Here is a 17,075-nt window from a genome sequence, read left to right as displayed (position 1 = left end):
TCCATCATTATCTATTAATTTCATCAATTTCTCAATTATGTGGACTGGCAATCCCTATAAATTGGTTTATGTAGTAATAATATGCATATTAGCGGCAATTATAGCTGTCTGTACAACCTCTCTCTGCGACCGCAGAATTGTCTGTCATGGAAAACCTAACTCATATTTCCTAGCAGCCTGCTATAAATAGTAGAGTGTGGTAGGGACACAGAAGAGACAGATTCGGGAGACACTGAGACTGTGGTTACAAGGAGAACCTGAGCCTTGAGCTGTCCTAGAACATGGAGGCGGCAGCAGGAGGGAGCAGGGGAGATCGTACTAGTAAGACAGGGGCTGGATAATAGAACCAACTTGGGGATTAGCATGTGACACAGTCTGGGACATGAGAAAGATTGGATTCCTTAACCCTATACATACCCAGGGAAAATGGCATCGCAATGATAAAATGACTGCTGGAATTTTACAGTGAATTATTTTTCTATTAGTATTTTCATTATACCGTGTATTAAAAGTCCTATTAAAAGTATAGGACCCGACCATGGCAGGTTATTGTACATATTAAGGGATTTCTGTGGCTGGGCAGTAACCATGCACAGCATCAGAGGCAGGACTACCATTGGTACAGCCGGTGCTGTGCACACGGGCCCCTAAGGACTAAAGTCCCACATGCACAGGTCCGATATCACCTGCTTCCATCCGATTTCATTAGATCGGGACGATATATAGGATAAAAATAGGCCAAATCGGATGTGTTTGACAACCGATCCGATGCACGTTCCCATGCGCATCGAATCCTACAAATCATATGTTCTTTTTAGCCCCTGCGATGTATCGCATCCGATCCATGAGAGAGAGAGAGTTCTCAGCCAATCAGCAGTCTCCATTCTTTTGAATGGCAGTTTTCAAACCTCCCCGTGATAAAGCGCATGCAATTTGCGCATGTAAAAAATGGCACATCAAGTGCTAAATCACATGCAACCCCTCTGGGGAGCTGCCGGGGGAGTTGAAGGGAAATCTTACACAGGTCACCCTCCTCTTCCTGTCACCCACTGTTTTTTACCCTGTCACGCTCTGCCTCCCCCTGTCACCCACAACGTGTTGCATATGGTGAACTTAGGTTGGGGTGGAGGAGCTGGCCCAAATTATATTTTTGCACCTGGGCCCACAAATCACAAGTTCCGCCACTGTACAGGCTGGAACAAAACAGAACGCAAACTCCAATATTTCAGTACAACAACCGTGTTCAGCAAACAGAGTCCTATGGCGGCACAGCGCCTCTTAACGTTGCACAAGAGTGTGCCTCTTTCACACGTCATCTCTTATTTGCCTACCCTCCTGGAAGCTGCAGGAGACTCATGATTTTTGGGCTAGGCCCCCACAGCCCCTGAAGGGTAGGTGACTCTCCAGCATTTTCTCCTAGTGGAGCAGGCAGGATGGGAATAAAGTCAGCACAGACTAATGACTGTATAAAGGAGGCGGGGCTAATGATACAATAGCGTAATTTCCCCGCCTCCTACCTGTGTACCGGGCATTTCCCCATCTGACGCATCTTGCTGGGTCTCTTGTGGGAGCTTCTCCCAGAGAGGAGACAAAAAAGTAGGCAAGGATGAACAGCTTGCCCATATCCTCCCCTCCTGCTGTACAGTCACTGACACTCTGTGACCGCAAGGTCATCAGCGTTACATTAATTACTGGGAATGTCATTCAGTTGTGAATGGTGGATGCATCATGTGACCTACAGACCTTTCATTGTAAGCCTAGCAAATCTATTTACAACACTTCCTGATGATATAAATATGATGACCGGCAGACCTCACAGCGGAGCACCGATCTCCGGACCCTGGGGAGGGACGTATCGTTTATTTTATTTCACTGTAATCAGCTTGTAGGTCTATCAGACACACATAGCTGATCAATCTGTCTCCGTCCCTGCACTGCTTTCTCTACCTAGGGGCAAACAAAGCTGTGCAGAATTCCCAATTCGCAGAGAGCCCTGCGATCCGCCAGCTCAGGCTGATATTATAACCGAGCTCACTGGAACCAGTCAGATGGCACTTCCCACTACATGTATGGCAATTGTGATCAGCTTACTAAAAAAGGCAAATGACAGGGTTGGAGCAGTTTTTCACACAACTACTCCAAAAGACCTTTCAGTTATTTAGGTCATACTAAAATAATGCGAAATGGGTGTAAAAACACCCTCTCTCACACTATTTTAGTTAAAATGTTAATAAAGTATAATATAATGAGTACAAACTATACAATGTGAATAACGTATTGTAACAAATCACCTCTTAACGATAAATTGTCCATAAAATCACATAGGCCCTTATTCTGGTTGGTGCGGTAATGTCCGTGTGCGGTCGGTCCGCCGATGTTTTGTGTCTGCACATGTGCGAACGGGATGCACGTCCAAAATCTGCATGAAAAGTGTACACTACGAACAGGGGGTGGAGAGGGGCGTGAAGGGCTGTTTGGGCTCATTACCATATGTTTACACCCCGCGTTTCATGGGCGTTCCCATGAAAACGCTGGGCGTACGTATGGTAATGCGGTCGTGACGCACGTGTAGGGGGCGGACATATGACATTGCCGGATGTCAGCTGCCCGCCCAGATCCCTGCTTTTGCAGTCTGAGGTGTGGTCTGAGGTTGCGGGAGCTGCCTGACCACTCGGTCCTGCATTCGATGGTCTGCGACCATCGAATGATGGGAAAGGTTCCCAGAGATGGAGGAGGTGTATACATGAGAAATACACTTGCGGTCCGTTCGGATAGGTTCTTACCGCATTCGGACGGAGTGAGCGATCCGTACGAAAGGCGGGGTTAAGGACGCACGGTGCTGGCCGCATATTCGGCTCCGTCCGCACCGACCAGAATAAGGCCCATAGTGTGTACCCAGCCCAAAGGCCCATACACACTGGGCGACTTCTTATGTGAAGGACGCTCAGTTTTCTCGTCTGAGCGGCTTTCAGCATAAAAGCCGCCTAGTGTGTACAGGGCAGCGATGAGCGGTGATGTGCGCTCCTGCATCATCGTTGCCGACCGCCGCTCATCTGCTGGTATTACCAACAGATGAGCGGCTTTGCATAGCGCTGCGCTATGCAAAGCCGTCCGCCCCCCGGCTGACATCGCCGGGCAGGGGGAAAGCCGCTCAGTCTGTATGCACTGAGCGGCTTTCTCCCCAGCGATGACAACGATCATCGCTGTCGCCAGACACTGGGCATAATCGCCCAGTGTGTATGGACAACAAATTAACAGGTTCTAAACAATTAATTTATTATTATTAATACATTTTCAGGGACATAATTTTTTAGGACATTTCTTCCAAAATGGAGACTATACCTGCCTGCCAGCGCCAGGGGTGCGGCAGCCGAGGCGGGGGCGAGTGGCAGACCCCGAATACCCCTGATCATGGTCACACAGAACAAATGATTAAACCCTCTGATCGTTTACTCAATCGTTCTGTATTTCAAGGGAAGTTGGATAGATATCGGATTGGATCTGACATCTATACGTGTGTGGGCACCGTTAGGGTTATTGCAGCATTACGGTAACGCTCTCTGTGCAGCGTGTTGTGACCTGCAGAAGTGTCTACAGAGAAAGCAGTGTCCACGTACAGATCTGTAGGATAACTCAGGAGATTATAAATAGACTACTGTGAAAATCACGCTCACACTCCATTTGTTTCATTTGCCAACCCCCACTTTTCCCTTTGTTACTTTCCTCAGAGATTTCTGCTTTCTCCTGCTCTCCTCGCATGCACATAAAGAGAGATCAGCGTCCGTCCTTTAGATGCCAGCATTGCGGCAGGCCAGACCCCGCTGGAGACGGGCAGTGACAAGGGTTGTCTATTCTCAACCATAGATACATATGTTTTTCTTTCCATGTCTTTCTCTCTCTTACCTCTCTCTGCAGCTCTTCTTTCTCTTTCCTTCGATATTCTGGGACCTCTACAAATACCGCTTCTGAACTTTCTTTGTATCCGTATTTGTCGTTTATTATTTTGTCCACTGTTCCTCTATCCTGTCCTAGTGCGAACTCTGTACTGCTTCGTTTAGGTTTGCACAGTTCCCTTGTTTTCCCCCCTTTCCTTCCAGTCAGGAGCTATGACACACAGCTGCCACTTACTAGTGGAACAGCTGCAGCTTCCCATACACAGGAATGCTTGCTATGGGAAGTACCATGGGTGTGAGGAAAGGAGTACTGTATGGAACATTTTCTAACACACTACACAGGTTCTTACATACACATATTACGCTTATTGCTAAAATGGGTATGCTGGCCCTTCATATGCGAGTATGCTCTACATTGGTAAAGTCGGCGCAGCACATTTCTGCGTATGTGCAAACCCCAACAGCCAACAGTTTGCCGCTCGCTGCGGGTAGGGAGGGTCGAGGGCCAAAATGGGTCAGCCGGCCACCCAGAGCAGGCATCGACATGCCCGCGTGCACAGGGAAATGTCTAGCGTTTTTGTGGGATTGCCTATAAAACGCTGGGAATTCCCCTTCTCCAGGACCGTTCCCTCCCTTCACGGTGTGAAGGCCTCGGCGTGTGCGGTACTCACCAAAGGCATTTGCACAGGGGGTTTGCACATGTGCACAACCCCTAGCATTAAAAACAGGCCTGAATTCTCTGCTCACTGAGCAGGTCTGAATCGGGCACATAATGCACAAGTGTCATGGCCATACGGATCTCTGTAACGGAAAGAGATGCTCACTGTGGGTGATCCTGAGAATAAAGGGCAGATTTATTAAGCTTGGTGAAGTGATAAAGTGTATGGTCTTTATCAGATTCTGTACCTGTGAGCCGCCGCCGTGAGCCGCTGCGAGCCAATCACTGCAGCGGCCGCCGGGACCCAATCATTGTACATTTTACAGGTTGCTGCCGCTGCGCACCCTAAAGCCGCGCACCCTGCAATTTGAGAGCAGTTTACCGTGTAAGTCACTGTGCGTCCCCCGGACCACCCCCGCCATGTAAGTCCAATCCGCTGCTGAAAGCGCGGGGGGACGACAGAATGGGATGCGGCTTTAACAGCCACTCTCAGCAGAGTAGGTGTCTAGAGCGGGCTGTCAAGATGACGGGGGACTGGATGTGGCTAAAACAACTCAGAGCAGCGTGTCAGCTATTCCAGCCACATCCAGTCCCCCGTCCAGATAGCCCGCTCATCTACTCTGCTGAGCAGCATGTCGGCTTTTCCAGCCCTTGGGCAACGACCCCCTCTCCCCCTCCGTGGCAAAAAGCAAAAAATGCCCCCCCCCCCTCCCCACTGTGGCAACGAACCTAAAATGCCAACCCCCTTCCCACCTCATGGCAACCAGCATAAAACGCCCTCTCCCCTGTGGCAACCAGCATAAAATGCCCCCCAGCATGTAACCCCTGCAAGGAGCATATAACCCCTAGCAACAAGCATGTAGGTAAGCAGCACTTATGTGCTATAATATATACTTGCCATAACAGTGTGTGCTATAATATATACTGGGCATATTGGTGTGTACTATAATGTGTACTGGGCATAACGGTGTGTTCTATAATGTGTACTGGGCATATCGGTGTGTGCTATAATGTGTACTGGGCATAACGGTGTGTGCTATAATGTGTACTGGGCATAACGGTGTGTGCTATAATGTGTACTGGACATAACGGTGTGTTCTATAATATGTACTGGGCATAACAGTGTGTGCTATAATGTGTACTGGGCATATCGGTGTGTGCTATAATGTGTACTGGGCATATTGGTGTGTACTATAATGTGTACTGGGCATAACGGTGTGTGCTATAATGTGTACTGGACATAACGGTGTGTTCTATAATGTGTACTGGGCATATCGGTGTGTGCTATAATGTGTACTGGGCATATCGGTGTTTGCTATAATGTGTACTGGGCATATCGGTGTGTGCTATAATGTGTACTGGGAATAACGGTGTGTTCTATAATGTGTACTGGGCATAACGGTGTGTTCTATAATGTGTACTGGGCATAACGGTGTGTTCTATAATGTGTACTGGGCATATTGTGTGTTCTATAATGTGTACTGGGCATATCGGTGTGTTCTATAATGTGTACTGGGCATAATGGTGTGTTCTATAATGTGTACTGGGCATATTGTGTGTTCTATAATGTGTACTGGGCATATCGGTGTGTGCTATAATGTGTACTGGGCATATCGGTGTGTGCTATAATGTGTACTGGGCATATCGGTGTGTGCTATAATGTGTACTGGGCATAACGGTGTGTGCTATAATGTGTACTGGGCATATCGGTGTGTGCTATAATGTGTACTGGGCATAACGGTGTGTGCTATAATGTGTACTGGACATAACGGTGTGTTCTATAATGTGTACTGGACATAACGGTGTGTTTTATAATGTGTACTGGGCATATCGGTGTGTGCTGTAATGTGTACTGGGCATAACGGTGTGTTCTATAATGTGTACTGGGCATATCGGTGTGTGCTATAATGTGTACTGGGCATAACGGTGTGTGCTATAATGTGTACTGGACATAACGGTGTGTTCTATAATGTGTACTGGGCATATCGGTGTGTGCTGTAATGTGTACTGGGCATAACGGTGTGTTCTATAATGTGTACTGGGCATAATGGTGTGTACTGTAATGTGTACTGGGCATAATGGTGTGTACTGTAATGTGTACTGGGCATAACGGTGTGTACTGTAATGTGTACTGGGCATAATGGTGTGTATTGTAATGTGTACTGGGCATAACGGTGTGTGCTGTAATGTGTACTGGGCATAACGGTGTGTGCTCTAATGTGTACTGGGCATAACGGTGTGTGCTGTAATGTGTACTGGGCATAACGGTGTGTGCTGTAATGTGAATTGGTACTACTATGTGACCACACCACTTTCCCCAAAAAAAAATGCCCTAAATTTTTTTAGAAAAACAGTGTCCCTGTTTTCAGGTTTATATAGTTTCTAGTGTATACTGTATGTATCTTTATGCGAGTGGGCCAATTGATACTTCCCCCCCCCCGTCCCACATGAGCCATGCTGGGGAGAAGGAGAGAGTAGGCTTTATTCCGTTGGGACCCAGAAAAGGTCAAGTAGGACCCCAATTTTTAGAAGTGAAGGGTCCCCGGGACCCACTTTTTTGGGGTGGTTTTCGCGAACACTGCAGACTATTAGCTCCTGCCACCTAACTCCCATTCTCTACTCCCTTCACTGGCTGCCTGTAAAATGGCAAATCCTTTTCAAGATTGTCAAGATTCCTTACTGTCCTACTCGATTATTACGATCCACTGAAGAAGGACTACTAACAGTACCCAGAATCTCCCTTAATTCATCTGGGGGTCGAGCTTTCAACTTTGTTGCTCCAACTCTATGGAACTCTCTTCCTCGCACAGTGCGAGAAGCCCCCACTGTGGAATCCTTTAAAAATAGACTAAAGTCTCAAGCATTTCACTGACATCCACTGTTAAGCTTGTTTTGTATTTTGAGCTGTAAAGACAATGGTAAAGCACTTTTGCTGTGTACACACGGCCCGATTTCATTTCCGATGTTGACGATATAGTCAACATCGGATCGGCATCGGATGCAGATCGCAAGGGTTTTAACCCTTGCGATCCCGATCCGATCCCGATGCGTGTTCACGTATCGGAAGCCAGAAAGTCTTGGCTGCCTTGTCTATATAGTGCAGATCTGCACTATATAGTCAAGATAGGATGCAAATCGGATGTGCCTTAAGATCCTATCCACGATCCTATCTGATCAGATCGTGGATAGGATCTTAAGACACATCTAACGTGTGTACACACCATTTGAGTCCTATTGGGAGAAAAGCGCTATATAATTATCAATATTATTATTTATATAGCATATTTACATTTATTTTTGTAGTAATGTACAAGATTTGCTTCTGTTTGTCCAAATAATTTATTATTGGCAGCAACAAACACTGGTTTTTGCCCATTAGATTAACAATAATTAATTTGAATTGGTCTTGGACCACCAGCCTGAGTTCAAGGGTCTTGAGGCACCCCAGGGTGCCACGGCACACGGTTTGGGAACCACTGCAGTAGACCATTCAGATTCATTGAACGCAAATACTCTTCCATCAATATTAATGCAGATCAAGCAAATCACCTTTTAAGAACTATTTTTACAAAAAAGGATACATAAACACTAGAAAATTAACATTCATTAGTTACACAACAACATAATGAAATATATTCAGGTGTAGCAAGGATTTGAAATGCAAAAAAAAAACTAGGGAATTGTGTTACATTTGTTTCGACATATTGTATTTTAAAAGAACAGATCTACTAAACCTAAACCAGGTTTTCCAGAAAACTGCTCACAAAGCCCTTTAGTGCATTCAGGTGTAAGTAAAATAATGCAAAAAGGTGTGAAAAACTCCTTTTCATGTTATTTTAATAAAAGTAACGTTAGTAAATGGGCCTCCGAGTGCTCAGAAATTAATATAAAAAGACAACATAGGACTCACCTTCTTTAGTCTTCATCAGATTACTTGAGAGAGGAAGGCACCAATTATTAGGTAATCGGGAACGTTGTGAGGAACAGTACCGCCATCTAGTGGTGGATAATAATTATAACATGTATTGTTCTCTTGAATAATAACTAGTTACCAGCCTGTCGAAATGATGAGGCAACGGTGCTCCGAGTGGCTTCCGGCGCATCATTGATGTGAGGAGCAGCGTTAGGCTTTTAGTGTGTATGTAGGCTTTTATATGGTGCTTACGTATTATTCACCATTTTTTTATTCATTTAAAATCAGTCCCTGCCCCAGTGGAGCTTACATGGGAGGGGACATGAAGGAGGTGGTCCTGGAGAATGGAGAACGTGGTCTGGGGCATGGAGAAGGTGGTCCTGGGGCATGGAGATGCGATTGTGTCATTCATTGTGTGGTGAGGTTACTTTAACAAGATTTACTGTGAATTTCGCCATTGCCATGCCACCATCTTGGTGGTTAGGGGATGGAGGGGGGCACAAGATGCAGGAAACATGCCCAGTTCTCCAGTGGGCAGGGGTTGCCACCTGATTTCCAGGAGCCTCCTAGCCATTCCAGGAGAGAAGGCAAGTATGATACAAACCCACTCAGCTAGGAGGAGTATCATACCCATAACTTGAAGCAGCAATGCTGAACACTGTGGCACCATGTTGCCACACTACCAAAAGTGGTAAATGGTAGTGGTACCATACGTGGTAGTATTAAGCATGCTGCATGTAACAATTGGTACCCAACCCCTGGTTTATTTCTAACATGTAGATCATTAATACAATAACTAATATTAAATCTCCTGTAGAAATACCAGCCTTTGTAGCAGTTTAATATTATTTTCCCTATCAAATGGAGCACAGAATCCATTCAAGCTCCACAATAGAGGCTTTAGCATTATTCTCGCAGGAGTTCCTAATCCTAATCTTATAATCAGTGATATTTCCCTGCCACATACATCACAATAAAACTGTTTTCATTCTTAACCAAATAAATCCTTTTTTTCTTTGCTTTATCTATCCCTTTCTTCAAGCTAGCATCTTTATTTGCCACCACATCCTTTCATTTAAATGCATTATCACAGGACACGCAAAACTCCCTATTAATCCACAGATTCTCATTTGGGAACTGCAAAAGTAACGCTTCTAATGCAACAATTAATATACAACAGCACATTAGATGCAAAAGACGCCACACTGATAACTTAGTTTTCCATTGACTGCAAACGCAAGAAAGTATTCAATCTACTCAATCAAAACAATCCTGTAACTTCAAAGTAGCCCCCGCAGGCCAAACACAGTTCAAAATTAAAAATAGGGAGCCACACCCACTGCCAGAGAGTCCGTTTGGAATGGCAGTTGGTGGAAGTTGGTGTGGGCTTACCTATTTCAATTTTGAATTGTGCCGCCGTCCCAGTCCTGAGCCGCAACTGGTCCAAACCAAGTTTTATCCAGTGCTCGTGCCTTCAGCTTATTGCTGGATACCCATAAATTCGGGGTGAAAAGCTGTGTGTGTGGGTGGGGGGTCCCATTGATTTCTGAGTTACCAGCACTAGGGATTGCCAGCCTGGGTGGTTGAAATCACGTAGAGGGTCCCAATATCATGATACCAGACATCCACAGGGTAGTTGGCACCAGAGCTGTCTTTCCCGGAGAAGTCAAGCCTGCAAAAAAGTAGCATGACCCCTGCTGGGTGTAACCAGCCATGTTACCAATTGCTCCGTGGGATATCATCATCATACAACCAGTTGATGGCTACAGGGCCAACTGGGAAATGTAGAACCACAAGTGCCAATAGCTGACACCTATAGTTTGCCAAAGGAAAAGCAAATAAAGACACACACACACACACAGGGCCTGATTCGGTGTTGCATGAAGAAGAACCCACAGCTGCATCTATTGGCGGTCACCTGTCTGTGTACACCCATGCAGACAAACGTGTAAGGACTGCTATTTGCTGTCTGCTGGGAAGCTACAGCTTCGGGACCTAGGGTCAGAGTAACATCTATACAGAGCCAGATATGCACCTATATGCTTAATAGCAGTGACTGCTGAGGGTAAAGGTATTTGTTAAGGAGGGTATCCATTAATATTTTGCCTAGGGTTGGCGTGTCCCCTAAATTCCCCTCTGGCAAATGCAGTCCACTATGACAATTACCTCTCTTCCATTTTCCTGGAGATTTCTGTCTGCAGTGCCGGCTGCCATGGGACTCCGGAGAGGTAAGTATAACTTTATGTCTGCAGGGTGTGCTGTTTGTGTGCTCCCATGAACCACACACCTTGCACCCATAATAGCTCTGTCCATGGTCTTCCTTCTGAGACAGAGCTGAGGTATTGGTCCACCACCACCAGAGACTACATCAGTCATATGTCGGAGAAGAATGTCCTTCTGAACATGGCTGCCTGTGACAAAATGAAACAAACATTTATTAGAATTTCTTGATATTCAACAAACAGGTCTCAAAAAGTGCAAATAAGCGTGTGATCTGTCTACCTAATCTGCTTGTCACAGTACAGGGCACATGCTAAACAATGTTGGCCGATCCAGCAAGTCAAAAGGACATATGGGGCACGTTGTCTAGTGCGCATGTCTTCAACCTGTGTCCCACCAGATGTTGTAGAACTACATGTCCCAGCATGCCCTGACAGTTTTGGCATGCTCTCATAGGAAAAAATGTGGCAATGCATGTTGGAACATGTAGTTTCACAACATCTGGAGGGCCACAGGTTGAAGACCCATGGTCTAGTGCAGGCATGTCCAACGTTGGCCCTCCAGATGTTTTGAAACTACACATCCCAGCATGCTTTGCAATAGTTTTAGCATTCTCTAATAGCAAAACTGTGGCAAAGCATGCTGGGATGTGTAGTTTCACAACATCTGGAGGGCCAACGTTGGACATGCCTGGTCTAGTGTGTACCGCTATGTCGATGGCAATTAGCACTCGGGTGTGTCATCAGCGACATCTTCCCTTGGCCCTGAAGACAGGGCCATGCTGCTAAATACAGCACAGCCAACACCAGAATCCACCAGTGTGTAGACACTTGCCGCTGCCAGGGCCCGTTACAGGCAATATCGCGCTGGGTACATATCGTATAGTGTGTGCCAAGCTTTGGGATAAATAGAGGAACAGATTATCAATATACATTCATGAAGTATAATTAAAGGATACCAGGTACTGAATGGTGGTCAGTAATTAGCTAAACAAAAGGGTGGGGGCTAGAGGAGAACAAAATGAGAAGGTTGTAGGTGGCAATTTGTTTGCACAAGGTGCAGGGGAGGTCAGGGGTAACATACTATTTGCTATATATGCTGGGAGGCTACAGCTTTGGGACCGGAGGGCAGAGCCTGAGCCAAAAGTGACACGATAACATAGCTCCCAACATAACTAATTCCAGGAGGGACAAAATGCTTTGTTCCAGGATTTCCCTGCCAGTGGCAGACATGAGGCTGTAGTGCAGTACAAAATTCACATAGGCGAGCATAACTAACTGTCAGTGAGTCCAGCAAGCAGTGGCGCCACAGGTGGGGAGCCCAGTAAGCTGCGGCGCCACTGGTGGGGAACAAAGGAAATTTGTTGGAAAATCTGCAGCAAATGACAGCGTGCATTACAGACTGGCAGGAATAATAACAGAACCATGGGCATGAAGCTGGAGCCATAACACTGGGCAGCAGAAAGTTTGGGTAAGAGGGGTCAGGCCTGTCCTGCAGCAATAGGGCAATGTTTTCCCATAGCAGCACAGCAGACAGAGAGAACAACTGCTCCCAGCATACAGGATATTATATTGTAACACATGGCATAGCCCAGCCACTGCAGGGAGAGGACATTACAGCCGGGAACCACCCTGGCTGCAGAACTGACACTCACCTGTCCGAGGCCGCAGGCTGTGTGCCACTCATTGGGCTCCTCCGGGATAGTTTCCACCTCCGCCACACGCAGGGGCCGCACACCGACACTTTCCAGCTCAGCAACACAAGACTTCTTCCCTTCTATTGCTCCCGGCACTCCGCTGCCGCCGGAGCGCCCCCTCCGTGCCAGCACAGCAGCACCAGTCTCCGGGACTCATCCTGCGCACTGCGCAGGCGCACGGAACTCACGTCACTAGCAGCTCCTGTGGGAAACGCGAGGGCAACACTCCCGGACCGGTGCGATAGGGGTTGTGTTGCGCATGCGCCGAAGCCGACCAGTGGCACGTCACCACTGCCCCAGCAATGGTAGTGTTCCCAGGGAAGCGTCTCCCGTTATAAAGTGTTTAGGTTCGCTCAGCAGAGACTGCAAACAGTGAGGCGTCGGGCTGGAGAGGCGCTCTCCCTGCTCTGCCGGTTCTGCAGCTGTGCGCTGCCGCTGCTACTGGCTGCGCTCAGTGCGCTGCGCCTGTCACATATACGCAGCGCAACTACTCTCTCTGTATACTGTATACCTGTTTTTTGCTACATGACTGTCTTGAAAAAAAAGCATGTATGTCATAGGTGCCGATTCTGTGGGTGCTTGAGGGCATGAGCCAGGGGCGGATTGGGACTTTTAAGGCCCCCATACACTATGCGACTTTGGGACGATTTCATCCGATTTCGGCACTTTGTGCCGATAATCGGATGAAATCGGCCCAAAATCGAAGGTATGTGACATTTGATCCGATCCGATGCGCGGTCCCGTGCGCATCGGACCGGATCAGGGAGGTCGGACGGTCTGTACATACGATCACGTCCGACCTCCCTGTATGCATATGCCTGCCACCTGACAGGCATATGCATACAGACACCGGGGGAGTAGTGGGGGCGGCCAGCGGCAGCGGTGGTGGGGGCGGCCAGCGGCGGTGGGGACGGGCGGCGTGTGCGGTGAGCGCAGTGTACTTACACATAGCAGCAGCGGCGGGGACTTGTCAAATGACCGGCCGCTCTCTGATTGGCCGGAGAGCTCTCAGCCAATCAGAGAGCGGCCGGTCATTTGACAAGTATTTTAAAAATATAATAGCCGCCACTGCGCGTCCCGTCCCCGCCGCTGCTGCTATGTGTAAGTACACTGCGCTCACCGCAAACGCCCCCCCGCCGCCGCTGCCCGCCCCCACTACCGCCGCTGGCTGCCCCCACCACCGTTTGTCCCCACTACTGCCGCTGCCCGCCCCCACTACTGCTCACCGCCCTGCAGCTCCCCGGGGTTTTTTTTACATGGGATAAATCGCATGCGATTTTTCCCATGTAAAAATGGGCGGCTCGCAGGTAAATTGGGTCCGACTTGTCCCTAGGACAAGTCGGCCTAATGTATGGGGGCCTTTATTCTATGGGGGGCGATTTAATGACCCTTCCCTCTCCAGGCCAGGCCCCTCCCCTTTCTTGTGCTGACCCCTCCCCTTCCCAATCCTTACTTCTCCAGAAGCACCAGGTGAGCGGTTCCCTTATTTATTAAGGTGACAGACTCTGGTGACTTTATACACACGCTGCATATGGAATCCCTTCTGCCGTAAATATGCAGAGAATCCCAGGGAAGCCTCCCGCCCGTGCTATAGCCAACGCTTGATGACGTCCATTTGGGTCTCCCCTCCCCTGGCTGCTATTTCAGTCCCTCCAGCCGCCGGCCTATTAATAAATCAAACAATGTGGCCTGTAGCCCGGGCACCGACACCCGCACCCGGCAACACACACACCCCCGCTGCCGCCCAGCCTCACCTGGAGCTCACATCTCGGCACACTCCTATAGTAACAGGCTCACAGCTGCAGCTCCGGTCTAACGCCACTCCCAGCAGCCATGAAGCCACTCCCCTATATTTTTGGCTTGAGCACCCACCAGCAAAAACATAAATCGGCACCTATGATGTATGTGCCATGAAACAACTATTTCTCATGTATGCTGGATATGTTTTGCACTAAAATAATTTTTGATCAATGTTGGAGTGTCGCCTCTCTGATAATGAGGCAGATGTATGAAGTGTTGTTATGGGGGAGAAGGGGTATCAGCACACATTATGTGCACTGATACCCCTTCTCCACCATGCAAGAAGCTATGCGCCCCTGTCCATATCGGCACTGACCGTTCTGCCTGCTGCCAGTTTTGGCTTTGCCAGCAGCAGGCTGGCTAAGCCCTATCTAAACAGCAGGGACAGCGCTGTCTCTGCTGTTAGCTCTGGGCTGTGCTGGGGATCTCCCGTGAGCAGTGAGATCCCGCGCATGCCCAGTCGAGCAGGCCGGGGGATAGGAGACAGTGCATCAGTGTAAACTGATGCGTTATCTCCAGGAGGGGACATTGCCGGAGGGGGAGTTAGCGCTCCCCCCGCTTCGGCAGACAAGATGTTAATACATCTTGTTGATGTCCCTTCCTGCTTCGCCTCGCTAATGAGGCAAAGCAGGAAGTATTATAGCGGCGCGATAAGTGCCGCTATAATACATCTGCCCCAATGTGTACTAATCTCTCAGGAAGGCCCCAACGCAGTTATATGTCTTTCCCACATCTCTCTCTCTATTTACTATATATGTATCGGTCACATATACAGTATGTATTGCAGCAGAGGTGGAACTAGTGAGTGGTAGTCCAACAATATGCTTTGGGCCCCAATCCCAAAGTAGAGACTCTTCACGTGTGCCAGGAGAAAAGGCATTGCCTTGGGGCACACAGGGTATCAGTATTTATTTATGTACCATTTGCCTGAAGGATATTTTGTATTGTACATGAATAAGTACTGATGCCCTGTGTAGAAGGTCTGCTGTGTCTGTAAGAAATGTGACAGGTGCATACCTCCCAACATGACCCTCTCCAGGAGGGACAGAATGCTCTGTTTCTGGACTTCCATCTTAATTTATGATTGCCATCACCTGTTTTAAACAGGGTAATTGATAAGAAAGGCGCTTCACCACAGGTGATAGTAATCATAAATTAAGAGGAAAGACCAGAAACAGAGCATTATGTCCCTCCTGGAGAGGGTCATGTTGGGAGGTATGCGGGTGGCACAGCACAAGTGTGAATGAGATGAACCCGAAGAGTATTTATTTGCCCGGGCCAATGGCTAGGGGCGGGCACAAGACTGTTGTTTCAGATCCCTGGCTTATTATGGTAATAGAGGAAGAGCCCCATGGTGTCTGAGAGGGGAAGGGGCCCTAATCTCTCCCGCCCTCTGCAGGGTTACCATAGCCTTTATCAGTGGCGTAACTTCATCTCGGTTGCCCAGAGGCAAGATCAATTTTAGTCCCCCTCTAGAGCAGCATGATATGTTTCAATAACAATATGGTTAGATTCCCCTCCAGTGCTACCATATCTATCTATCTATCTATCTATCTATCTATCTATCTATCTATCTATCTATCTATCTATCTATCTATCTATCTATCTATCTATCTATCTATCTATCTATCTATCACTGGAGTTGTATCAAATCTATTTAAATGACATTAATCATACACTGTGTGATCAGGAATATGAATTGGACTCACTCCCCACATTGGGCTTACACTTAGTAGAACTTAATTTATTCTATAATATACATTTTCAAGTCATACTGTTTATGACTGTCTGCTGCTCTCCTGAATCCTGACTCCCATCCACAGGGTTAAGCTGCGGGAGGGAAGTTAGGAGAGAATTAGTGTTAGGCACTAGGAGGAGAGTTAGGCTGTGGGTAGTTAGTACTAGGAGGAGGGTTTGGCTGTGGGGGTTAGCATTAGGCACTAGGAGGAGGGTTAGGCTGGGGGTAGTTAGCATTAGGCACTAGGGTGGGTTAGGCTGTGGGTGGTTAGCATTAGGCACTAGGGTGGGTTAGGCTGTGGGGGGTTAGCGTTAGGCACTAGTAGGAGAGTTAGGCTGTGGGTGGTTAGCATTAGACACTAGGAGGAGGTTAGGCTGTAGGTGGTTAGCATTAGACACTAGGAGGAGGGTTAGGCTGTGGGGTTTTAGCATTAGGCTTTAGGAGGAGAGTTAGGTTTAGGCTGTGGGAGTTAGCAGTAGGCACTAGGAGGAGGGTAAGGCTGTGGAGGGTTGACATTAGGCACGAGGAGGAGGGTTAGGCTGTGAAGGGGTTAGCATGCAGCACTAGGAGGAGGGTTAGGCTGTGGGGGTCAGCATTAGGCACTAGGAGGAGGGTTAGGCTGTGGGGCAATAGCGTTAGGCACTAGGAGGAGGGTTAGGCTGTTGGGGGTTAGTGTTAGGCACTAGGAGGAGAGTTAGGCTGTGGGTAGTTAGTACTAGGAGGAGGGTTTGGCTGTGGGGATTAGCATTAGGCACTAGGAGGAGGGTTAGGCTGGGGGTAGTTAGCATTAGGCACTAGGGTGGGTTAGGCTGTGGGTGGTTAGCATTAGGCACTAGGGTGGGTTAGGCTGGGGGGGGGTTAGCGTTAGGCACTAGGAGGAGAGTTAGGCTGTGGGTGGTTAGCATTAGACACTAGGAGGAGGTTAGGCTGTGGGTGGTTAGCATTAGACACTAGGAGGAGGGTTAGGCTGGGGTTTTTTAGCATTAGGCTTTAGGAGGAGAGTTAGGTTTAGGCTGTGGGGGTTAGCATTAGGCACTAGGAGGAGGGTTAGGCTGTAGAGGGTTGACATTAGGCATGAGGAGGATGGTTAGGCTGTGAGGGGGTTAGCATGCGGCACTAGGAGGAGGGTTAGGCTGTGGGGGTCAGCATTAGGCACT

The 17,075-nt window shown here is 48.1% G+C and overlaps 1 protein-coding gene and 1 long non-coding RNA gene across 2 annotated transcripts in view; both read right to left on the bottom strand.

Annotated features, from left to right (window-relative positions):
- Positions 1-4,026, bottom strand: part of FXYD6 (FXYD domain containing ion transport regulator 6) — an 84,066-nt gene extending 80,040 nt beyond the window's left edge. Inside the window, exon 1 of the mRNA XM_083163140.1 lies at positions 3,904-4,026. The gene's annotated coding sequence lies outside the window, so the exon portion shown is untranslated. The remainder of the gene's footprint in view (positions 1-3,903) is intronic.
- Positions 4,027-8,157: 4,131 nt separating this feature from the next.
- LOC146042023 (uncharacterized) lies at positions 8,158-12,679 on the bottom strand. Its single transcript, XR_014463714.1, has 3 exons — positions 12,339-12,679; positions 10,631-10,875; positions 8,158-8,547 (listed from the first exon to the last, which is right to left on the bottom strand). It is a non-coding gene; the product is annotated as an uncharacterized LOC146042023 (long non-coding RNA).
- Between the last annotated feature and the right edge of the window lie 4,396 nt (positions 12,680-17,075).

This window comes from Crinia signifera, chromosome 19 (assembly GCF_055691185.1).
Source record: "Crinia signifera chromosome 19, ASM5569118v1, whole genome shotgun sequence".
In the NCBI taxonomy this organism is placed as follows: Eukaryota; Metazoa; Chordata; class Amphibia; order Anura; family Myobatrachidae; genus Crinia; species Crinia signifera.
Note: the sequence above shows the minus strand (reverse complement) of the source record. Positions and strands in the feature narration are given on the sequence as shown.